Genomic DNA, 24,810 nt, shown 5'->3' with positions numbered 1-24,810 from the left:
ATATGGATTTGCAATGTCATTATTAATGTTATTGTTTATGTTCCTGAAACGTAGTAGACTCTGAGTCATTTTGTTGAAAGGATAGTTAAACACACCCTTCCAAGTTCATGTACAGAGTCCCACTGTCCCTCCCTCCACATTTCTGCTTCTTCATTTCTTCAACCCCTTCTGAGGTCAAGCTCCACAGCCTCTTCTCCTGAAGCCCCTCCTGCCTATTCACCCCTCTGTGTCTACCTCAAGGCTTCAGGCCAGATGATGGAACTATAGAAAGAGCACTGGAGTTGGAGTCCCCAGACTAAGAATCAGACCATGGCTCTGCCACTTGCCAGCAGCATGACCCTGGCCCCGCAATTCTAGGACTCAGTTTCATGACCTAGGCCATGGGGATAATGTTAGAAATTACCTTGAGAAACTGAACTGCCAATGGATAGCTACTGGTGGAGGCATAGACAGTGTAGGGGTGAGCATATATATTTCCTGGCCAGGCTGGGCCCTGCTGGGGGCTGTTTGTGGACGGGAGTGACTGCACTGTCATGCAAATGAGGATGCAAATTACATGCTCACATGTGCACAGGCACCTTCACACAAACATGCGCCTACAAGGGAATGCATGCATGCGTATGCAAACACATGTGATGCAGCCACATGGGAAGTGCCAGGACTTGGAGGAGACAGTGCTATGTGATCTTGCCTGAGTCTCCTACCTCTCTGAGCCTCCATCTTCTTTGTAAAATACGACGAGCCGCACGTGGCCCATGTTTAATTGTGTTGAGGACTGAATAGACAATGTTTGGTAATTCTGGTCGTGGTGCCTAGTATACAGTAAGCAGTTAATACATGGCAGCTGTGATGAACTTCTTCATTTGTGAAGTCTCAGGCTGGAAGGAGTGTTCTCTGAGACCCCCACCAACTCCAAGGTCCTGTGAGGCTGTGGTTTTCATCCCCCAATCTCTTAGAGTTTGTCAGTCATCTAGACTGGGGGGCCCTTGTGTAGGTTCCAGAAACTGGCCCCCAAGAGTTGATTCTGCTGTTCTTTGCCTGTGCTGGAATCTCCGGCCTGTGGCAACTCTAAGAGTTGTGCTGGTGGACCCAGTGACAGATGAGGAAATTGAGGCCCTGGGTGAGGCAAGAGTCATCAAGGCCAGCCCAGAGCTGGAGGTGGGACGGACATTGGAACCTAGACTCCTGGGTACCTGGGGCTGGGCTTCTGCAGCCAGCAATTTTTGTTTTTTTTTTCAGACAGAGTCTCACTCTGTCTCCCAGGCTAGAGTGAGTGCAGTGGCGTGATCTCAGCTCACTGCAACCTCTGCCTCCTGGGTTCAAGCAATTCTCCTGCCTCAGCCTCCAGAGTAGCTGGGACTACAGGCACATGCCACCATGCCCAGCCATTTTTTTTTTTTTTTTTTTGTATTTTTAGTAGAGATGGGGTTTCACCATGTTGGCCAAGATGGTCTCAATCTCCTGACATCAGGTGATCCACCTGCCTCGGCCTCCCATACTGCTGGGATTACAGGTGTGAGCCACCATGCCTGGCCTGCAGCCAGTGTTTTTGCAGCCTTTTCTGCACAGAGCAGAAGCTGGGCATGTTGGCTCAGTCTGAGTGTCCTACTTCAAGATGTGACCCATCTCAGGGTCACCAAGTCCTAAGCAGTGCTCCTCACCACACACACAGACACAAATTAAATCAAATGCATTGTATGTGAAGACCCCATAACAGGAATAGGCACTACCCTGTATTGAGTACTCACTATGTAGAAGCACTTCCCACCTGTTTCATCTCAGCCTCATATGTAGGAAGCTGAGGCAACGAATGTGTTCAAGGACACACAGGTCAGAAATAACAGAGTTGGAACTTGAACCTGGGTCCTCTTGACTCCAGAGTCTCTGCCCTTAACTTTGATGCTCCTGTGTCTCGTCAGTGAAGTCAAGCAGAGAAAATGGGTTTGCAAACTGCAACAGGCAGGGCCGACCTGGGATCAGAGGCCTTGATTGCTCCTGGGTTTGGCGGGTGGGGGAGTAGGAAGAGGTGCCCAGCCTAGAGGCTGCCGTAGCAAGAACCGCCCACTGCGCCCTCCAGAAAGGGGCCCCCATTTTCTTGCGATGCCAGGGAAGGTCGGGCAGTGAGCACATTAAATAAGGCCATAAATTTGTCATGAAGACTGGAAATGAACAGGGCTTATCATTTATGGATGGAATAATTAAGCCACTGCTTTTGGCGGCTTCGCTGAGGGCTGTGCCTGGACTCCAGGCATCGCCAGCAACCAAGTCAGGGACTGGTTGGGGGATTTCACTGTCATCCCCCCAAACCCAACCATCTCACACCAGACCCTGAGGAGACTCCACCAGCGGCCAGGACAGCCACCTACTCAGTCAGTACAGACCACCCAGGCTTTGTGAGGTCATAAAAACCCTGAACAATCCCAGGGAGACCCCTCTCTCAAACTCTGCCCATGGAGGGGCTACCTACCTCCTTAGATAGAAGTGGTGGACCTGGCTTCCTGGAAGAAAAAGAGGCCCCCGGTATGGTAGAAAGTGTGAAGCATTTAGACCGACCTGGGTTCAAGTCTTAGCTCTCTCATGCTCCAGCTGTGTGCCTCTGGGCCAGTGACTTCACCTCTCTGAGCCACCTCTCAAAAATCGGCAAAATAGACCAGGCAAAGTGGCTCATGCAGGTAATCATTGTATTTTGGGAGGAGATAGGATTGCTCTAGGCCAAGCATTTGAGACCAGCCTGGGCAACACAGTGAGACTTCATCTCTACAAAAAACATTTAAAAAGTAGCCGGTGTGGTGGTGCACACCTATAGTCCCAGCTACTCTGGAGGCTGAGGCAGGAGGATCGCTTGAGCCCAGGAGTTCTAGGTTACAGTGATATAGTGAGCTATGATTGCACCACTGCACTCCAGCCTGGCAGACAGAGTGTAACCCTGTGTCTTAAAAAAAAAAAAAAAAAAAAAAAATAGGCAAAATAGTGTTTTATGAGTTATATGGAGGATCGAGTTAAATCATAGCTATGAAGTGCCTAGTGAGGATCAGGCATATTGTAATTGCTCTACAAATCCAGCATGTCATTTCTTTCTCCCAACAGAGTTCTCAGGACTAGAAGGCTCAGAGAGGCAATGAGACTCAACTGAGGAAGCACAGCAAGTGAGCAAAAAGTGGGTGCCTACTTCCTTCCCCTGGAGTTCCCTGTCATCTATCATGCATGGTATAGGGCTCAGCTCATTCCCCAAGAAAAGGCTGAGTTCCCATCCCCTCCCTGCTCCCAGCTACCGCAGGTCAGTGGAGAAGAGAGGGAGGTCATTGCACAGGTGATTGTAGCCACTCATATTTCCGGAGCTTTTGCAGTGGGGTAAGTGCTGTCCTAGGTGCTCTGCACTTGTGATTTCATTTTATTCTCCAAACAACGCTTTGAAGTGGGAACCATTATTATCCCCATTTTAGAGGTGAAGAAACTGAACTCACACCCGGATCCTTGACCTGAGTCACTTACCAAGACGTGGAATTTGTATGTGATTTCCTGGGTTCTGGCAATGTCAGGCTTGGGGGAGGATAGCAAATTAAGACTATGTGGACTCTGCCGGCGCATTCCAGATTTCCAGCTTTGATATTCCATCTTCTTGAATGGGTTCAAGCCCTTTTTTACAGATTGGGAGACTGAGGCCCAGCCATAGAGGCAGAGCCTTAGAGTTTGCCCACTAGTTCTCCAGGGCCTGTCCCATCAGTGGCAGATACCAAGGCTGACGCAATCAGAGAGGCCTCTGCCACCTGCCTTGGGGAAGGGTCTGGACCCTCCTTGCCTCCCCACCCCACCCACTCTGCATCACTATGGCAACCATGCAGGTGAGCCTCATCACCGCTAATCCTCTAATTACCAGCCACCTCTTCAATCGGCTGTAATTACTTTGGGGACACAGTTAACCTCTCATTAGGAACGCACGGCCGCTTTCTCCAAAAGCACAGCAGTGACATGCCTAGTAATTTACCGCCCCGGCTCGCAGGGCCGCTTTGTGTTTAACTCGGGCGCCATTGCATCCCTGTCATTACTCCAGCCCGGTTGTCATGACAATTAATCATTCAATCCCTCATCAGCAACTTTTGCCAAATGTCACCCCGCTCTTGATCAAAATCCATCCTGCAGCCCGACACTGGGGGACTAATGACTTGGAAATAGGCTTCCCCATTCCTGAGAGCTTTTCCCCAAGACTCCTTTTCAGCTCCCTCCAGGAAAGGGAAAGAAAAATGTGAGCTCAGTGTGGAGGGGGGTGAAGGAGGGTGGTGAAGGTGGCAGAAAAATTAGCATGTATTGAGTGCTTACTCTGTGCTAGGCACCTGAGGGACATCCATGCATTTAACCCTAATGGCAACACATTTCCTAGAAGGGGAAAACTGAGGCTTAGGGAAGCTGAATGGTTTGCCCACAAGGAATTATAGAGAGAGTCTTCCTTAGACCTCTCTGATTCCCAAGCTGGGCTGTTTTGACCAGACCTCAAGAATCTTGACCATCACCAATTATCAAGGATCCTGGAATGCCAGAGTTTGGACAGCCCAGTTTAATGGGCCAGAAATTAGCTGGCCCATAAAATCTAGGGCAAAAAGCATTAAGAGACAAACCTGGACACTTTATGATAAGGAGCCCAATCCAGGATGAGCAGATAACTGTCGTGAATACCTATGCCCCCAACAACATGGCAGCAACATCTGGCAGACAGCAACCTCAGAATCCAGATGAAGAAATAGGCTGAAACATATTGGTAATAATGCCATAAAATTATCTAGACTAAGATTCTTGACCTGGGGTCCTTGGAGCTTCATGATAGACTTTGGTGGCCCATGAGGCCCCTGAAAATCAGGCTACATTTTGATCGGATGTATGGGCATTTTTCTAGGAAGATGCTACAGAAAATGCTGAGAACTACTGCTCTAGTACATTTCTCTCATCTTTCCCCATATCCCTATTTTATAGAAGGGAATACTGAGGCCCAGGTAGGGGCCATGGCTTGTCCAAAGTTTCATAGCAATTCAGGGTGGAAACCCCAGGTCCAAGCAGGGGTGAACTCTTTCACAAATGCCTAGAGCAGCCAAGTAGGGCGGGGCAGGCTGTACAGTGCACAGCCCCAGGAGGCCTTCATGAAGACAGTGATATGCGTGACACCTTCCTCTCCGGGTTCTGCTAGATCAAGGGGAAGATTTTTTTCTCCTTCACAGTGGCCGCCAGCCCCCCAGTCCTCACACTCCTATGGAAGCCCAGCCCCCAATCCTGCTAAAGGAATCTTTCCTAGGCCCCTCCTAGGGAACGTTCCTGCTGGCTGGGCGGCCAGCATGTGTGAGACATAATTACAGCACGTTGTAAATGGCATTAACAGACTGTCACAGCAGCCACATGGTATTAGCAAATGGCTCTGTCTTCATCATGCAGTCCCCGCAGCCCCCGGGATAGAGCACTTCCCAAGGGGTCTTCTTCCAGGTCCAGGTTGCATAAGCCTCCTGGTGGGGGACTAGGGGTGGGGGAAATGATTCAACTCACGGAGACCTGGCGATTCTCCAAGGCTTTCTGAGGTCTCAGCAAAGAACTGAGTAAAAAGTTAGGAAATCTGATTTATAAACCTAGTTCAGCAGCAAACTTTCTGTGAGGGACAAACTAACCTTTATCAGGCAGCTACTTATGTGCCAGGTGCTCTAGAATGTAATCTTATTTAAACCTCGTAACAACAGCTAAACAATTATATTCACCTTGCTTTACTGAGGTTCAGAGGGGAAAGGTCGCTTGTCCAAGTCCCTTCAGCTAATAAGTGGCAGATGTAGGATTCAAACCAAGGTCTGATGCCTTCAGAACCTGGGCTTTTCCATATATCATGTTGCTTCTTTGGAAAATTCTTTGATCAGTTTTCTGACAATAGAATTTATAGCCTTGAAGGTAATTCTCTAAAGCTGCCAGCCCACCGGAAAGTTACCAGCCCCTGAGCTCTACTTAATGGGGTTTTCATGGGAGCAACATAGTAACGATATGGTAATAATTGAGATAATAACAATTGTTAAATGTTTCCATACAGTTTATCCTATGATTCTTTGTAACAAACCTGTGAAGAAAAAGGAACAAGTAACCCTATTTGAGAGAGTTGAAAACTAAGGCCCAGAGGGGGAAAGGAACTTCCTCAAAGTTCCACAGTAAGTCTGTGGTGGAGCCAGGATGAATTCCCTTTGTGTCCTAATTTTCAGTCCTGGCTTTTTTCCACAAGCCATGGAGAAAAGTGTCCATAGGGCTGTGTCTGGAGACTGAGCAGGAGAGCATTCATTCTTCCCGGTGCTTCCTGCCCTCCCACCTGCCCAGTGGACACCAGTGATTTATGCTTTATCTGGGAGGCCTCCAGGCTGCAGGCAGCAGGATGGGCTGCTTCCCGACTGGTAAACAAATCCCCCACTGAGCAGGTCATATTTTATCCAGGCCACCACCTGCCAGCTCATTTGCTTACAGATACAGGTGCTTCACCAGGAAGGAATTAGCGATTACTTAGCCCAGAGACCCTGGCAGATAGAGAGCAAGCCTGGACCATAGCTGTGGTGGGAAGCCAGGAACCTGTCTGTGAGGTCTCTATCTCCTCCCAGACCTTTATCCTGATCTGGAACCAAAGGATAGGTAAGAGTCAAGGATAGAATGAGGGGCCGCGTGCAGTTGCTCACACCTGTAATCTCAGCACTTTGGGAGACTGAGGTGGGAGGATCCCTTGACCCCAGGAGTTTGAGATCAGCCTGGCCAACATGGCAAAACCACGTCTCTACTAAAACTATAAAAATTAGCTGGGTGTGGTGGCGCACACCTGTGGTCCCAGCTACTCGGGAGGCTGAGGCACCAGGATCGCTCAAACCCAGGAGGTGGAGATTGTAGTGACCTGAGACTATATCACTGTACTCCGGCTTGGGAGACAGAGCAAGATTCTGTCTGGAAAAAAAAAAAAAAAAAGAAGAAGAAAAAGGATAGAAGGAGAAACCTACCTGCTTTGGAGGAAGCTGATCCCCTGCTCCCAACCCCATCCACATTCTACCAGTTCTTCAGAGTTTGGTGCCAATAACCCCACTCTCGGCAGACTTCCAAGATAAAAAAAAAATGACCTATCACTGTTGATCTTAACCTTTATCATGAGGCTGAGCTAGTGTTTGTCAGTCTTTTCCACTGTCATATTACTCTGGAGAGCAGTGGCATGATCACAACTCATGGCAGCCTCAACCCCCTGGGCTCAAGCAGTCCCCCCACCTCAGCCTCCCAAAGTGCTGAGATTACAGGTATAAGCCTGTAATGTTACTTTCGTGTTTCCTCCTTTCCATATTGTACTCTTCAGAAGGAAGTCACTAAATGCATCCCAAACTTCAGGAGTGGGAAGTTACGCAGCACCTCCTTGAGGGCAGAGTATTTACATAAATTATTCAGAATTATTCTGCAAAGGAAATTTGTATGTTCTCTTCTTTGTTTATTCAATCATTTATTTTTATTAGTGTGGACTCATGGATATTTGTTTCATACTTTGAGTCATGATCCAGTGCCACTGTGTGCTTTTTAAATGACACTTGGCTCTTTCTTCCTTGGTTCACCAGTAATTACCAAAAATCTGTTCTGAGGCAATCTTATTCCATGGTATTTTAATAGGCAATCCCCTCAAAATAGATTTTGGAGGCAAGTCATTTGGGTAATGGTGGAAAAGGATTGGAAAGAGATCTTGACTGCACTGACTGGTCAGACTTTTTTTTTTTTTTGGAAGATAGCGTCTTGCTCTGTTGCCCAGGCTGAGTGCTGTTGTGCAATCAGAGCTCACTGCAGCACTGACCTCTCAGGCTCAAGGAATCCTCTTGCCTCAGCTCTCAAGTAGCTAAGACTACAGGCATGCATCACCATGCCCAGCTAATTTTTTTTTTTTTTTTTTCCAGAGATGAGGGGGTGGTCTTGTTGGTCTTGAACTCCTGGCCTCAAATGATCGTCCAGTCTTGGCCTCCCAAAGAGTTGAAATTATAGGTGTGAGCCACCATGCCTGGCCCAAATCTTTTAATGTGCTAATAATGTGAGTAGTGAATCACTTAGAGGAAGGTCTAATAGGCAACATTTCCCACATTTTTTTTTTCCTGGAACCCTGGTCTGGGGGCAGGGGAGGAGGGGCAGGTAAAGGACACATATGAGAAAATCATCAAACCAGGAGCTCTTAAGGGCAAAGATCATGTTTTATCCTCCTCTTCCTGTCTAGAAATTAGTACAGAGAAGGTGCCAAGGAAAAGTAGTTGGATAGGTGGAAGGATAGATAGATGGATGGACGGGTGAGTGAAAGGGTGAATGGATGGATGGATGGATGGATGGATGGATGGATGGATGAATGGATGGGTAAGTGGATGGTTATGTAAATGGATAGATAGAAACATGGAAAGATGAACAGACAGAAGGTGTCTGTTCTGTGTGGTTGGTAGATGGATGGATGAATGGGTGAGTTGGCAGGTGGACGAATGGATAAATAGTTGGGTTGGTAGGTGAATGAATGGATGGATAAATGAGTTGATAGGCGGATGACTGGATACATAGATGGGTTTACAGGTAGATAAATGGATGGATGGATGGATGGATGGATGGATGGATGGATGGATGGATGGAAGGATGGATGGATGGATGGAAGGATGGATGGATGGATGGATGGATGGATGGATGGATGGATGGAAGGATGGAAGGATGGATGGATGGATGGATGGATGGATGGATGGATGGATGGATGGAAGGATGGATGGATGGATGGATGGATGGATGGATGGAAGGATGGATGGATGAACTGGTAGATTGGAAGGTGAATGGGTTGGTAGATGTTGACTTCCAGGTTTTTGTTGTTGTTGTTTTGAGATGGAGTCTTGCTCTGTCACCCAGAATGGAATGTAGTTGTGTGATCTCGGCTCACTGCAACCTCCATCTTCCAGGTTCAAGCAATTCTCCTACCTCAGCCTCCTGAGTATCTGGGACTACAGGTGTGTGCCATCAGGCCTGGCTCATTTTTGTATTTTTAGTAGAGATGGGGTTTTGCCATGTTGGCCAGGCTGGTCTCGAACTCCTGACCTCAGGTGATCTGCCCGCCTTGGCCTCCCAAAGTGCTGGGGTTACAGGCGTGAGCCACTGTGCCTGGCCCCTGACTTCTGGTTTTGATAGTTTTCTTTTTTAGTACTAATAATATCCCACGCTTCTATTACCCACAAGCTTCCAGAGTTAGGGCTTGAGATAATTGGTCACTGCTGACAGAGGCAGTGAAAGTAATGACCATTTATTATACCCTAACTCATGGCAGGCACTGTGCATGCTCTGCCATCCTCACAACAGTCTATGTGGTAGGCATTATTATTTCTCCCCATTATTCAAAGGAAGAAACTGAAGACCAGAGAAGTCAAGAAACTTGGACAAAGTCCCCCAGCAGGAAAAAATGATGGAGCTGGAATTGGAGCTAAGATCTAAGTCTCTTTACTCCCCAGATTCCTCACAATGGCTTATCATCACTTCTCATTCCCTTTGCTGGGCCCCACCAGGTCAGTGGGAAGATGACAAAGATCTTCAGTGACCTGGGGAAGAGAGAGGCAACATTATAGGACTTGGTATATCTTTTCATCCAGCACCAGGCTGCAGAATGCTCCCAGCTGAAATAGAACAGAGTCCCTGGAAACAAAGAGCCAAGGGGTGTTCAGACCAGATGCGCATGTGTATGTGTGTGCATTTAAAAATCTATGCTGGTTTTTTCTTTTTTCTTTTTTTTTTTTTTTTCTTTTCTTTTTGAGATGGAGTCTTGCTCTGTTGCCCAGGCTGGGGTGTAGTTGCACGATCTCGGCTCACTGCAACCTCCACCTCTCAGGCTCAAGTGATTCTCGTGTCTCAGCCTCCCGAGTAGCTGGGATTTACAGGCATGCACTACCAGGCCTGGCTAATTTTGTATTTTTAGCAGAGTAATTTTGTATATTTAGTTTCAACATGTTGGCCAGGCTGGTCTCAAACTCCTGACCTCAACTGATCTGCCCACCTCAGCCTCCCAAAGTTCTGGGATTATAGGCATAAGCCACCGCACCCAGTTTATAGTGTTTTATATAGCTACCTGTGTTGCTTCCAAAAATATGATTTGAAGTAGTTGACATTTAAAAAATCCCTGCCTAGTTATGCCATTAAAATGAGAAATAAAAGGCCAGGCGCGGTGGCTCACACTTGTAATCCCAGCACTTTGGGAGGCCGAGGTGGAAGGATCACAAGGTAAGGAGATCGAGACTATCCTGGCTAACACAGTGAAACCCCGTCTCTTCTAAAAATACAAAAAAAGTAGCCTGGCGTTGGTGGCGGGCACCTGTAGTCCCAGCTGCTCAGGAGGCTGAGGCAGGAGAATGGCATTAGGCAGGAGCAGCTGAGGTAGTCCCAGCTGCTCGGGAGACTGAGGCAAGAGAATGGCGGGAGGCAGAGTTTGCAGTGAACCGAGATCACGCCACTGCACTCCAACCTGGGTGACAGAGCGGACTCCGTCTGAAAAAAAAAAAATTAGAAATAAAATACAAGAGAGTTAAGTATAAAGAGTTGGGAGCAGAGCGGTATCCAGGCTCTCACATCAGAGGCAATGAGGTATACTATTAGATGGAGGAATGGGGAATATGCAGAAAAAGACTCTATCCTCTGACCGCCCTGTCTTTGTTTTTCATAGTCTTGCAAGGTCAACATATTCCCTTAAAATTGTTTAAAAGCCGGCCGGGCGCGGTGGCTCAAGCCTGTAATCCCAGCACTTTGGGAGGCCGAGACGGGCGGATCACGAGGTCAGGAGATCGAGACCATCCTGGCTAACACGGTGAAACCCCGTCTCTACTAAAAAATACAAAAAACTAGCCGGGCGACGAGGCGGGCGCCTGTGGTCCCAGCTACTCGGGAGGCTGAGACAGGAGAATGGCGTGAACCCGGGAGGCGGAGCTTGCAGTGAGCTGAGATCCGGCCACTGCACTCCAGCCTGGGCGGCAGAGCAAGACTCCGTCTCAAAAAAAAAAAAAAAAAAAAAAAAAAAAAAAAAAAAAAAAAAATTGTTTAAAAGCCACATTAAAAAAAGAATGTTTTTTTCCTATCAGTATAGACAAAGTCAAATTATATCAGAAAATCTAGGTTAAGGCAATAATGGCAATTCAAATCTAAACCTGGTCCTGAACATCCTAGCAGCCATGGCAAAAAGGCAAATGAGTTTGTTTTCTTAGTTCTCATGGTCTTCCAAAAGCAACGTTTAAGGAAAGTATAATAAAGTCTAGGTTTTCTAGAGAGAAAGACTTTTCTGCATGCTGAATCCTGAGAGGGATACGTCCCCTGGGCCATTTGAGCCTCCATGTGACATAGAATGACCCTGAACAACATCATGGTTCAGTTTCTTTATTGCTGTTTTGCATTCTACATGTGGTTCTTCCTCATGTCAACCCTCAACAACCAGCAAGGGCTCCATCAGTTTGTGGCACTGGGTGGGCAGTTCTCCTGGGGAAGGAATAATTTGATCTGACTTGATCCAGGGACCATGCTTGGATCATCTGGGGGGTGGAGGATGGGTGTCTTCAGGTGGCAGCAGCAGCGGCAAATAAGACTCTAGCAGCCCTGGGAGCAACAGGAGGGTGTGGGAGGCAATGGACACAGGGCAGTTAACGTTCCTAGTATCCAGGACAGGACCAGAGAAACCAAGTCTTTCACTCCCTTCTTCCTCCCTGGAAAGGCCTAACCAGGTCATCTGCACACCAGGAAAAGACCTCAGCCAAACCTAGTAGAATGAGCTTTGAAATCAGATCATCAAGACTCAAGTCCTGGCTTGTCGCTGGTTAGCTGTGTGACCTTGAACAAGTCTCCAGGCCTCTCTGGTTCTCCATGTCCTCATCTGGAATGTGGAAATAGTCACGGCTCCATGACGTTGCTGAGAGCCTTAGATGAGGTAATGCATGTAAAGTCAGATTAGTAGTATAGTTGCCAGTCTCCTTTCTGCCTTTGTTTTCTCTCCTTGTCTTGGAACAATCCAGAGTGCTAATGGCCCCCATGTGGGAGAGCAGAGCCTGATGCTTCTAGAGTGACATTCTTGGGGGCCCATGGCTAGATTTTACTGTGCTCATGAACCCCTGAAACAATAGGCAATATTAAGTGTATAGATGCATTTTTCTAGGTAGAGAGTCCATAGCTTCTCTCAAGTACCCAAAGGGACCCAGGACCCCAAGAAGCCAGCAGTCACTGCCCTGAGGGGTGGGTCTGACCCTCCTGTCCTGTGCTGCCCTAACCCCAGACTCCGGGCCCAGTCCTCAGGTCATCTGCCAGCCTCAAGCGTCATCAGGTCCCAACCTGGCTGGGTTCTTCCTTTGCCACAGCAAGGGAGATGAGCAGACCTGGTTCTTAGAAGGGTGTAGCCTTGATCTGGGCTGGTATCAGGAAATAAAGGTCCAAGAGTGTATTGAGGTCAGGCGCAGTGGCTCACGCCTGTAATCTCACTGCTTTGGGAGGCTGAGGTGGGAGGATCACTTAAGGCCAAGAGTTCAAGACCAGTCTGGACAACAAAGCAAGACCTCATCTCTACACAAAATAAAAACTTAGCTGGACATAGTGGTGTGTGCCTGTAGTCCCAGCTTCTCAGGAGACTGAGGCAGGAGGATTGCTTGAGCCCAGGAGTTTGAGGCTGCAGTGAGCTATGACCGCACCATGGCACTGCAGCCTGGGTGACAGAGTGAGACCCTGTCTCAAAACAAACAAACTCCAAATAGTGTATTGAGAACTTATGAGGAGCTGTAAGTACCTGCACCTGTGATCTTCTTTCATTGGCCCTGAATCCTGGGATGATTATCCCCATTCTAAAGCTGAGGAAACTGAGGCCCAGAGAGGGGAATGGGAGGACTCACTTAGAGCTAGAGGCAGTGCTGGGATTTGGGCCCAGTGCTGGTTGATTCCAGAGCACGTGCTCTTTCCATAGTGCCACAGCGGGCCCAGGAAATCCGTGGGGGTCTGAAGATGGGAACAGGCCTGCAAGGTACCGTTGTTTAGGTTGTGCCCTGCCCAGGGACACGTGGTTGAGGAAGTGGCATTGGGACTGAAATGCGTCTGAAATTTAGCTCGAGGCCCACTAGCCTAGGCTTGTCCTAAGGGCCTTCAACAGCCTAGAGAAAGAGTTGCCTTTCTTTTCTGGGGACAAATTATTGTCCCCAGAATGGGGCTTTTTCCTAACGGGTCAGCCCAGAGTGAGTACCATTTTTTATAATTTCAATAAAGCCCCCAGAAAGGCTCCTTGCAATTCTGGTGGAAACACATTTTTTGGGTTGGTTGGTTGGTTGGTTTGTTTTGAGACAGGGTCTCGCTCTGTTGCCCAGGCTGGAGTGCTGTGGTATGATCATAGCTGACTGCAGCTTTGACCTTCCAGGCTCAAGTAATCCTCCCACTTCATCCTAAGTAAATGGGACTATAGGCATGCACCACCACACCCAGCTAATTTTTAAAATCTTTTGTAGAAATGGAGGTCTCACTATGTTGCCCAGGCTGGTCTTGAACTACTGAGCTCAAATGATCCTCCTGCCTTAGCCTCCCAAAGTGCTGGGATTACAGGCATGAACCACTACACCCGGCCATGAAACACATCTTTAAAAGGTGAGCATATTGGCATGAGCTGAGACTCTCTGCCCAGCTTCTACAATGACACTTTCAAGATGGGGTCCTGGGACCTACCTACCCTGAGGAGCCAGCCCAGCCTCAACAGGCGGAAGACAGTTCCTGACACTCTCCAAAGTAAGCCAGGGCCAAGGAGGAGGGGCAGGGCTTGGGACATCATTTACTCTGCTCAGGTGTTCCTAGAGTGCCCCCTCCCACCCTACCTGGCCCCCATCTCCCAACCCCCTGCTAACACATGACCCTCAGGCATGGGAGGCAGAGCCCCTAGCAGAGAAACAGAGACTTCAGGCCTATGGTCATTTTCCTAGCCACGGTAATAATCTACAAACCAGTGGCATCTTTTCAGGAAAGGGTGGGCAGGCCCTCCTGGTCCCTAGAAAATCCCTCCCGTGACTGGCATCTCCCAGGAGCATCCTCCCCAGGCCAGCCCTATGATCACTTATAAGGACTGATTGCCCGGGACCCCCACCACTCAGCACCCATCCTGTCCTCTCTCCTCCTCTTCTCATCCTCCCCCTCCCTGCCACTGCCTCTGGCCTGATTAATTCCCTGAAATCTGCCATGCCACAATGAGTAATCAGGCTCATGCCCTACTAATTGGCACTCAGAGACCTGACAAATGACTCTGCTGTGGGATTCCAGTGCTGGGCTGGGCTAACTTTCCACACCCAAGCAACCCCCAGCTTGCCTCTAAGACAGGTGGGCTGGAGCCCTAGCAGAAAGGGGAAGCAGAGGACCCAGGACAGAGGGAGGGCCCCTTAGCAACCCTCTGAGTAACTCAGGTCTGCCACTTCCTGTCTGTGTGTCTCAGAGCAAATTATCTCCCTCTCTGAGCCTGGCATTCAGACTCTGAGCTTCATCTCCAGTTTTAGCTCCTCAGGTACCCTGCTTCTTCTGCTCCATCCAAACCACCCAGTGACCGTGGTCTAGTCTCAGCACTCTGGGGGAAAAAGGTGTGTGCATGATATGTGTGCATGTGTGCATAAGTTTATTATAAACTTTATTGATATAACAGATGTGTAGCACACGATTTTTTTTTTTTTTTTTTTTGAGACAAGGTCTCCCTCTGTTGCCTAGGCTAGAGTGCAGTGGTACAATCAGGGCTCACTGCAGCCTCGACCTTCTGGGCTCAAGTGATCCTCCCACTTCAGCCTCCTGAGTAGCTGGGACCACAGGCATGTGCCACCACACCTGGCCAATTTTTTATTTTTGTTTTTTTTGCAGAGACAGGGTCTCACTATGTTGCCCAGGCTGGTCTCAAACTCTTGGCCTCACACGATCCTCCTGCCTCAGCCTCCCAAAGTGCTGGGATTACAGCGTGAGCCACTGTGCCTGTCCTAGCACACAATTTTAAAACAATAGTAAAATGCACGATAGCCTTTTATTGTAGATTCCATAGAGTCAATTGATTCTCATAAAATGCTTTCATGGATTTTTGCCAAATTCTGGTATTAGTAGCCAATCTATGGTTAAAATTGATGAGTAAATGTAGTTCAGGCATGAATATTGGTTGGTATTTTCATTTACATGTTAAAGGGTAAGCTGAAAGTGAAACAATGAAATTGCATTTCAGAACTTCACTCATTCAACAATGATGTGAGCAACTTTTTTGTTGAATTGCATGATAATTTTTGAGTACAGGAAGAACATTTTCTCAAATTTTTATGCTATTCACTTGCAATGACTATAAACACAATGTACAGGCCGGGTGCAGTGGCTCATACCTGTAATACCAGCACTTTGGGAGGCGGGGATCACTTGAGGCCAGGAGTTCCTGCTCAGCCTGGGCAATGTAGCAAGACCCCATCTCTACAAAAAATATTTTAAAAATTAACCAGGCATGGCGGTACATGCCTGTAAGTCCTAGCTACTTGGAAGACTGAGGAGGGAGGATCGTTTGAGCCCAGGAGTCGGAGGCTGCAGTGAACTATGATCACGCCACTGCATTCCAATCTGGGAGACAGATTAAGATCCTATCTCTAAAGCAAACAGTCTACAAGCACATATAAGTTTAATCTGTGTTATTAACATATTCTGCATTTCTTTTTTTCTTTGTTCTTTTTTTTTTTTTTTTTTTTTTTTGAGACAGAGTCTCACTTTGTTGCCTAGTCTGGAGTGCAGTGGTGCGATCTCAGCTCACTGCAACCTCCGCCTCCCAGGTTCAAGCAATTCTCCTACCTCAGCCTACCAAGTAGCTGGGACTACGGGCACGTGCCACCACGCCCAGCTAATTTTTTGTATTTTTAGTAGAGACAGGGTTTCACTGTGTTAGCCAGGATCGTCTCGATCTCCTGACCTGGTGATCCCCCTGCCTCAGGCCTCCCAAAGTGCTGGGATTACAGGTGTGAGCCACCATGCCCAGCCTTTTTGTTTTCATTTGAGACAGAGTCTTGCTCTGTTGCCCAAGCTGGAGTGCAGTAGTGCGATCTCAGTTCACTGCAATCTCTGTCTCTGTCTCCCAAGTTTAAGCGATTCTCCTGCCTCAGCCTCCCAAGTAGCTGGGACTACCGGCATGCGCCACCATGCCCAGCTAATTTTTGTATTTTTAGTAGAGACAGGGTTTCACCATATTGGCCAGGCTGGTCTCAAACTCCTGACCTCAGGCAATCTGCCCACCTTGGCCTCCCAAAGTTCTGGGATTACAGGTGTGAGCCACTGCGCCTGCTCATTTTCTGCATTACTTTCTAAGTTTGGACTGTCAACAAAACAAAAAGCTAAGCCCTCATTTGTATCACTTGCCAATTTCTGTGGTGTAAATACTCTAATTTCAAACTATGAACATGATGTTAGTAAATGCAGAGAGGGGGAGAGATGGGCAAATACCATTATATGGTTATCTCCACCGTATAGATTCAATAGGTGGAAATGACCTCAAAAAATTATTTGCATCTACTGAATATATATTATACAGATAATAGCAAGATGTAGTAAAGCACTAAGGATTGGTGAGTTTTGAGTATTTATTACTGTTTTAATATGAATGGATTTAGTTTACATTTATATAATTTAAATTTTAATGATCACCAAATGTTGTGTAAGGAAGAATTTGACTGACTTTTGTCTCTTATTCCTGGGAGGGAGACTCTAAATCCTTGGAATTTCTCAGAGTAATAGGAGTGACTTTGTTATTTATGAGGCCTGTGGCTTGTCTGTTTGAGATGGAGTTTTGCTCTGCCACTCAGACTAGAGTGCAGTGGTGCGATCTTGGCTCACTGCAACCTCTGCCTCCCAGGTTCAAGCAATTTTCCTGCCTCAGCCTCCCAAGTAGCTGGGATTACAGGCGCCCACCACCATGCCCAGATAATTTTTTTTTTTTTTTTTGAGACAGAGTCTTGCTCCGTCGCCCAGGTTGGAGTGCAGTGGTGCCATCTTGGCTCCCAAGTAGCTGAGACTACAGGCACCTGCCACCACACTCAGCTAATTTTTTGTATTTTTAGTAGAAACAGGGTTTCACTGTGTTAGACAGGATGGTCTTGATCTCCTGACCTCAAGTGATCTGCCTGCCTCGGCCTCCCAAAGTGCTGGGATTACAGATGTGAGCCACCATGCCTGGCCTGTTTGTTTTGAGATGGGTTCTTGCTCTGTCACCCAGACTGGGGTGCAGCGACATGATCACGACTTGCTGCAGCCTCAATGTCCCAGACTCAAGTGATCCTCTGCCTCAGCCTCCTGAGTAGCTAGGACTACAGACACACACCACCACACCCAGGTAATTTTTTTTATTATCTCTTGAGACAGGGTCTCACTATTTTGCCCAGGTTTTGGTGTCAAACTCCTGGGCTCAAGCAATCCTCTCACCTTGGCTTCCCAAAGTGCTGGGATTATAGGCATGAGCCACTGCACCTGGCCTATAAGCCCTTTGAATCACACCTGAGTTTATACTAAGAGCTGAAATGACTCAGGATGGGGCTGGCCACCAGAAAAACGAACCATGTGATTAGAAGCTCTCTGAGTCTCCTAACCTCCAGGCAGGGCAGACATCTGTAGATTGACTTCAGTCATATGGCCATTATTCAATCATGCCTACATAATGCACCCACAATAAAAACTCTTGACACCAAAGCTCAGTAGAGCATCCTGGCTGGTGAGCACACTGATGTGCTGGTAGGGTGATGTGCCATGATCCCACAGGGAGAGAAGCTCTGAGGTCAGGAAGCTCCCAGACCTCACCGTATGTGTCTCTTTATTTGGCTGGTCCCAATTTTATCCTTTATAATAAAACTGTAATTGTAAATATAGTGCTTTTCTGAGTTCTGTGAGCCAGTTTAGTAAGATATCAAATATGAGGGGGGCCATGGAAACTCCTGAATTTGTGGCTGATTGGTCATATGTGCAGGTGGCCTGGGGATCCCTGATCTTGCAGCTGACATCTGAAAGGAGGGCAGTATTGTTAGGACTCAGATGCTAACTCTGGGTGGTCAGCATCCAAATTGGATTGAATTGCAGTACACCAGCAGGTATCAGATACTGTGTTTAACAACTGGCTCATAAAATTCCTGAAATCATAGCAATTGGGTTTCACTGAGGTGGCACAAGCACCACTGCCTGGTACTACCTCTGAGCCTTCGCCTATGCCATTCCTCCTCCTGGAATGCCCTCGTTACGCTCAGCTTCATTCTTTATTGACTGAGTTATTCAAAATCTTTCTTGAATGCATGCTCTGCATCAAGCACTATGCTAGGAGCTTGGAAAAGTGAAGAAGATAGACGTCATCTGCAGTGGGTGCTATCAACGACCCACTCAGGTCCTGTGGGATCCTTTTGTCTATTGCTCTGCACCACTCTGCCAGCTTCCGTGTGCTGTCCTTCATCTGCCTACACTTGCGACTCTTCCTCAAAGGACTATCTCTGGCCTTCTGGAGCCACTCTTCTGCCATGTACAGAGACCCAAGGGGTCTCTCCCTTCGCCTCTCTGCTAGGACAGTTCTTAGTCAATGACTGACAGTGAGCATGAAAGTCCAGCTTCCTTGCCTCAGAGCAAGATAACCCTGCCGTGCAACTCACACTCCAGAGCTCCCATGTAGGACCATGAGTCTTGTCCTGAGGTTGTACCCTGCCTGGCTTCCTTCCCTTCCCTATCCTGTTTTCCCCACACCCTTCCTCATCTCCCTTGGGATCACTGGCTTAAACCATCATTTGTACACCAATTCTTGTCTCAGGGTCCAAACCATCTCTGCTCTGTGGAGCTCACAGTCCAGTGGGAAACCCCCAGCCAAGAAAAAGAAAACCCCACATTTCTTTACAAATGAAGATCAGTGCTCTGAAGGAGCAAGAACAGGGTCTCTGAAAGCTGTAGCTCAGACCTGCCCAGTCAGAGCAACTATGGAAGGCTCCCTTGAGGAAGGGGTGCTTCTTATAGGATGAACTCTGAAGGATGAGGGGGAGTTTAGCCAGGTTAAGGAGCTGAGAAGCTTTGCAGGCAGGTGACCTAGCAGGTGCCAAGGTCCTGTGGTAGGAGAGAGAGAGGGGGGTGGGTGTGGCCTGGAATGCAGAATGAGATGAAGGTGGAGGAATTGGCAGAAATAAGACTGTGTGGCTTGTCAGCCTGAGTGGGGATCAGGGTCCATGTTCTGACAGGACTGGAAACACACCTAGCATGGCAAGAGATTTACATTTTGAAATTTATCCAATTTTGAAATATAAAAGGTCTTCAAGTCACAGGAATTAACCATATGAATCAGCCCACCCAATGAACAAGGTGACTGCGTGAACAAGGATGTTCACTGTGGTGGTGTGTGTGATAGAAAAGGAAACAGAGAAGCAACCTGCATGTCTGCCAAGAGAGGACAGGTTTAATACATTTGGCTATTCATTCATCGGATCCTCTAATACCTTTAAAAAGCATGAGGGAGACGTGGACGCGCTCACACAGAACTCCCTCTAGGCTGAGCTGCCGGGTGCAGGAAAAAAACACACAAATTAGATTGTTGTATGCTCACATCCACTGAGAAACAGGGTGTATCCAGAAAACGTTGACAGAGAGTTAACACACATGCACGCAATCGTTAAAAGCAGCTACCATGGTGTATGACACATAGTAAACAGTCAATAAATAGCTGAGTGACCAACTGACTAATGACTGAATGAATAAATGACTGACTGAATGAATGAATGAATGCCTTGTTGCTTCTGGGGAGTAGAAATGAAGGTCGAAGGGAGTTTTACTTTTTTATCTTCTATGCTTCCCTGTGACTAATTGTTTTCTATTTGCATATTTTCTTTTATAATTTTGGCTTTTGAAGTATAATTTACATACAACAAAATTCACTGATTTTAAGTGTATAGTTTGATGAGTTTTCACAAACGCAAACAGTCATATAAACAACAACACAATCACTATGTAAAACATTTCCCCAAATTTTCCTCTCTGCTGGGGCCCCAGCTTTGCCTCCTTTATTGCCTTGGTCCTGAGAAAGAAAGTTGAGCCCAGAGAGGAGGGCAGGAGGGACCTCAGGCTCCTCTAAGGGAATTTCCTCGTTTAATCCCCACACAGCCTGGCATCGTATGAGGCTCCCTGTTTTGGAGGGGAAGGAAACTCAGAGGGGGATAAACTGAGAATTCACCTCCTCCCCTGTATTTGGCTACTGAGATGCTGGAAGCCCTCCAAGATCAAGGGGTGAGGGAGAAAACATCCTAGAAGCACTTGGACCACTGTTTATGTAAAAATGGAAATGGAGGCCGGGTATGCTGGCTCACACTTGTAATCCCAGCACTTTGGGAGGCCAAGGCAGGAGGATCACTTGAGGCCAGATGTTCAAGACCACTTTGGGCAACATAGTGAGACCCTCCCTGCCCCCGTCTCTACAAAAAAAGATTTTCTTAATTCTCTGGGCATAGTGGTGTGTGCCTGTGGTCCCAGCTACTCAGGAGGCCGAGGTGGGAGGATCGCTTGAACCCAGGAGGTCAAGGCTGCAGTGAGCAGTGATTGTGCCACTGTACTCCAGCCTGGACAACAAAGCAAGCCCCTGTCTCAAAAAAAAGGGAGGCAGGCGTGATGGCTCACACTTGTAATCCCAGCATTTTAAGAGGCCAAGGTGGGCGGATCACTTGAGGTCGTGAGTTTGAGACCAGCCTGGCCAATATCGTGAAACCCTGTCTCTACCAAAAATACAAAAATTACCCGGACACGGTTACTCACACCTGTAATCCCAGCACTTTGGGAGGCCAAGGCAGGTGGATCACGAGGTCAGGAGATCAAGACCATCCTGGCTAACATAGTGAAACCCCGTCTCCACTAAAAATACAGAAAATTAGCTGGATGTGGTGGCGGGAACCTGTAGTCCTAGCTACTCGGGAGGCTGAGGCAGGAGAATGGCATGAACCCGGGAGGTGGAGCTTGTAGTGAGCCGAGATCACACCACTGCACTCCAGCCTGGGTGACAGAGCAAGACTCTGTCTCAAAAAATAAATAAAATAAAATAAAAATACAAAAATTAGCCAGGCATGGTGTCTCACTCTTGTAGTCCCAGTTACTTGGGAGGCTGAGGCGGGAGGATCACTTGAACACGGGAGGTGGAGGTGCAGTGAGCCAAGATCATGCCACTGCACTCCAGCCTGGGCGACAGAGTGAGACACTGTCTCGAAGAAAAAAAAAAGGAGGAGGAGATGGACAAGGTCATCCTGTCACCCCCTCTGGTCTCACACCACTGGGGCATTGCAGGTTGCAGGAAACACCACTGCTTCTCTGGACTATCTACTTGGATCCATCTCTCCGCTGCCCCCAGCCCACCGCCATGAGTTAGCCCAAACCCCTCCAGCTGTGACCTGACTACAGGAGGAGGAATGAAGGAGTCCCTCCCTACCTGCAGGGTGGAATGTTGGACCCCAGGACTGGGAAGACGGAAGGAAGTAGACAGACTCAGGAGAACCAGCCACCTGCCTCGCTAAGTGCTGCTCCTCCTACCTTCCTATTTATATTTCCTGTCGCTTTCTCTACCAATAAAATGGTAATAATAATCCATTTTTAGCACCCCCAAAGTCCCTACTGCTGGGCTCAGGGACACGAGATAGCAGCCTCTGGCTGTCCATAAACACGAGAGACAGATGTTGTCAACATCTGGAGACAAGGGAGGTCCTGTTTGTGCCTGGGGCTGGGAAATGTGCCCATCTGGGAGGAGTGTTGCAAGGGTAGGAGGCCCCCATCTGTCACTCACCTGGACTGGGGATGCTTCCACCCAGAGGAGGGCCCCTAGGCCCTGGTCAGGGCTTCCAGGCTTGGAGGCCCTTTGGAGGGGAAGCTGGGCAGGCGCTGACTGCCAGGAGGGGACTTCAAAGGCTCCCCTAATCCCTGTGACATTTTCAGACACAGGAGTTGGCTTTTTTCATGCTGAGGATCAAAGCTCAGAGCTTGATAAATAACCCTCATAAAAGCCAAGGGGCTTGTAAAGTCAAACAATAAGTCACAAAGAGTGTGAGCCTTTCGGAGTAGGAGAGAGGCTGGGGAAGTCCAGTCCCTACCCTTGCTCTGCCCTACCAGATGGCCATGCACCAACACTCCCGGATGAGCCAAGAGATAGAAGGCCCTGTGGGAGGTCAGGAGGAAGGTCTGGGGGTGGCCTGGGTTGGACTTGGAGGCTTCTCTGCCACCCCGATAGACATCCTAGATCTGGCCATTCATTTATTAAATCATTCTTTCACTCATTCATTCTTTCAGTCAATCAGTCAATCAACAAACATTTCCTGATCCCATCCCTGTAAAAGACCTCTGGCCAAGGAACATGCACTTTGGGGTCACTGGGGTTCAAATCATAGCACTGCCTCTCCCAACTGGGTGACCTTCAGCAAATTACTTAATCTCTCTGAGCCTCAGTTTCCTCACCTTTAAAATGGTGATACATTTTGAACCTGTCCTAAGAGAGCTCTTGAGGAACTTCAGTGGGCATGGCAGGTGGGAAACATTCAAAACGTGGGTTATTATTACCATGAATGAGACAGCAATAGTAGTCATCAAAGGTGGTCTCTACAGGTTGTTTTTGTTGTTTTGCCTGGCTCTCAGTCTCTCCCAAATAACTTCCCCTTCTGCAGGGCCTCACTGGGAGGTGGGTTTTGGTTTGTGTTTTCTGTGAGTCACAGAGGCCAAGAGTCATCACCCAAGAAAAGGCTGTTTCAGAGCCAGGGGGTCATCGATTCTAGTCCCCTGCCCAGCACTTTCCAGCTGTGTGCCCTTGGGGGCCCCTGTCCTCCCTCTCTAAGCCCCAATTTCCTCATCTGTAAAATGAGGGCAGTGGGGGAGGATCCAGTGAGGGTAGGAATATCCAGTGCCTGGTGCATAGTAGGTGCTCAGTAAGTGGCTGTGGACGCTTTTTTAGCCCTTCTCCCAGTGGGAATTTCCAAGAGAGAGGTCAGCATCCGTGTGGAGGGGATTCGAAGATGATGGGGGTCCCTGAAGCTCAGCATGTTGGAAGCTGCGGCCTGGGACCTCCCTTGGATGAGGAGGCCAGGAAGTAGGACAGACTGTACCAGTGTGTTGCCCTCACCTCATCAAAGAGCCTTTTCTTTTTTTATTTTTCCTCTTTTTTTCTTTTGTGAGATGGAGTCTCACTTTGTTGCCCAGGCTGGAGTGCAGTGGCATGATCTCGGCCCAATCTCTGCCTCCTGGGTTCAAGCAATTCTTCTGCCTCAACCTCCAGAGTAGCTGGGACTACAAGCATACACCACCACACCTGGCTAATTTTTGTATTTTTTTTTAGTAGAGACAGGGTTTTGTCATGTTGGCCAGGCTGGTGTCGAACTCCTGACCTCAAGTGATGCACCTGCTTTGGCCTCCCAAAGTGCTGAGATTACAGGCATGAGCCACCATGCCCAGCCAAAAGAGCCTTTTCTAATTGCAGACAGTAGCTTCAGGATATCAGTAAGTTCATTTCATAGATGAGAAAAACTATAGTCCAAGGTGGTGAAGGCATCTAGGCTAGAATTCAAACCCAGACCTGGCTGATTCCAGATTAGCCTTTTCTGCAGCTCCTATACAGGTGCTAAAGGTGGGCAGCCCAGAGCCGGCTTCTCCCTGGCTTCTCCTCGGCAGCATCTAGCTGACCAGGTTATTCCAGAGAAAGCAAATTAGCGTCCAGGACTGGCTTCACATCCAGCCATCTCCTGTTACAGGGGATTCAATTTTAGCTGCATCCACCCCAGCTGCCAGCATCCTGGTTCTCTGCAAAGGAGGTCGAGGGCCAGGAAGCCAGGAGAGGCAGGCGTGCCAGTGAGTGCTGTTCATTGGTCCAGCTACTGACTCATTCAGTGCGTGGTCAGTCACTGAACAAATGCTTGTTAGCGCCTTCCACGTGCCAGGCCCATGCAGGACGCCAGGGCTATAGTGCAAACCAGGTAAGTGTGGTGCCTTCTCTAACCTCCCCAGTCCCAGGAGCTCACAGCACGTGAGTAGATGATAGGGGTAGTGTGATGAAGTTGAGGCTGGGGCGTGTAGAGGTGTTGCTTGGCCCCTCATGGAGGAGAATCAGTGAGAACTTCCCAGTGGAGGTGACTATTGAGCTGGGACCAAACTCAGGAGAAGGTAGCCTGGGAAAGGAGACCAGGAAAGGCGTCCAGGCCAAAGGAACAGCCCGGGCCAAGGTGGGAAGGCACACAGTATAGACATAGAAGGGCCCCTTCCCCCAAACACGCCTGTCCTGTTTCAAACATCCTCTGGCCAGGTGCAGTGGCTCATGCTGGTAATCACAGTGCTTTGGGAGGCTGAGGCAGGAAGATGGCTTGAGCCCAGGAGTTTGAGAGCAGCCTGGGTAACATGGCAAAACCCCATCTCTACAAAAAATACAAAAGTTATCTGGATGTGGTGGTAGGAGCCTGCAGTCCCAGCTACCCGGGAGGCTGAGGCTGGAGAATCACCTGAGCTCAGCAGGTCAAGGCTGCAGTAAGCTGGGATTACACTATTGCACTCCAGCTTGGGCGACCAGAGGAGATGCTATAAAAAAAAAAAAAAATAAAAAATAAAAAATAAAAAATCCAACTCTGAGTGACTGGTATTCTGTGATGCTCATATCCACCTTGTCCTCCACCCCCATGCCCAGGTAGATATTATTCCCTTTATGGCACCTGAGACAAGGGAGGCTCAGAGAGGCTGATAATTTGCTCAAGGCCACACAGGATCCAGACCAGCCTGAGAGATGCAGCTGTCAGGAGCTGTTTCCTGTTTTGTTTTGTTTTATTTTGT

The sequence above is a fragment of the Rhinopithecus roxellana genome, chromosome 10 (genome assembly GCF_007565055.1).
Source record: "Rhinopithecus roxellana isolate Shanxi Qingling chromosome 10, ASM756505v1, whole genome shotgun sequence".
Taxonomy (NCBI): domain Eukaryota; kingdom Metazoa; phylum Chordata; class Mammalia; order Primates; family Cercopithecidae; genus Rhinopithecus; species Rhinopithecus roxellana.
The sequence above is the reverse complement of the archived record's forward strand: the minus strand, read 5'-3'. Positions refer to the sequence as shown.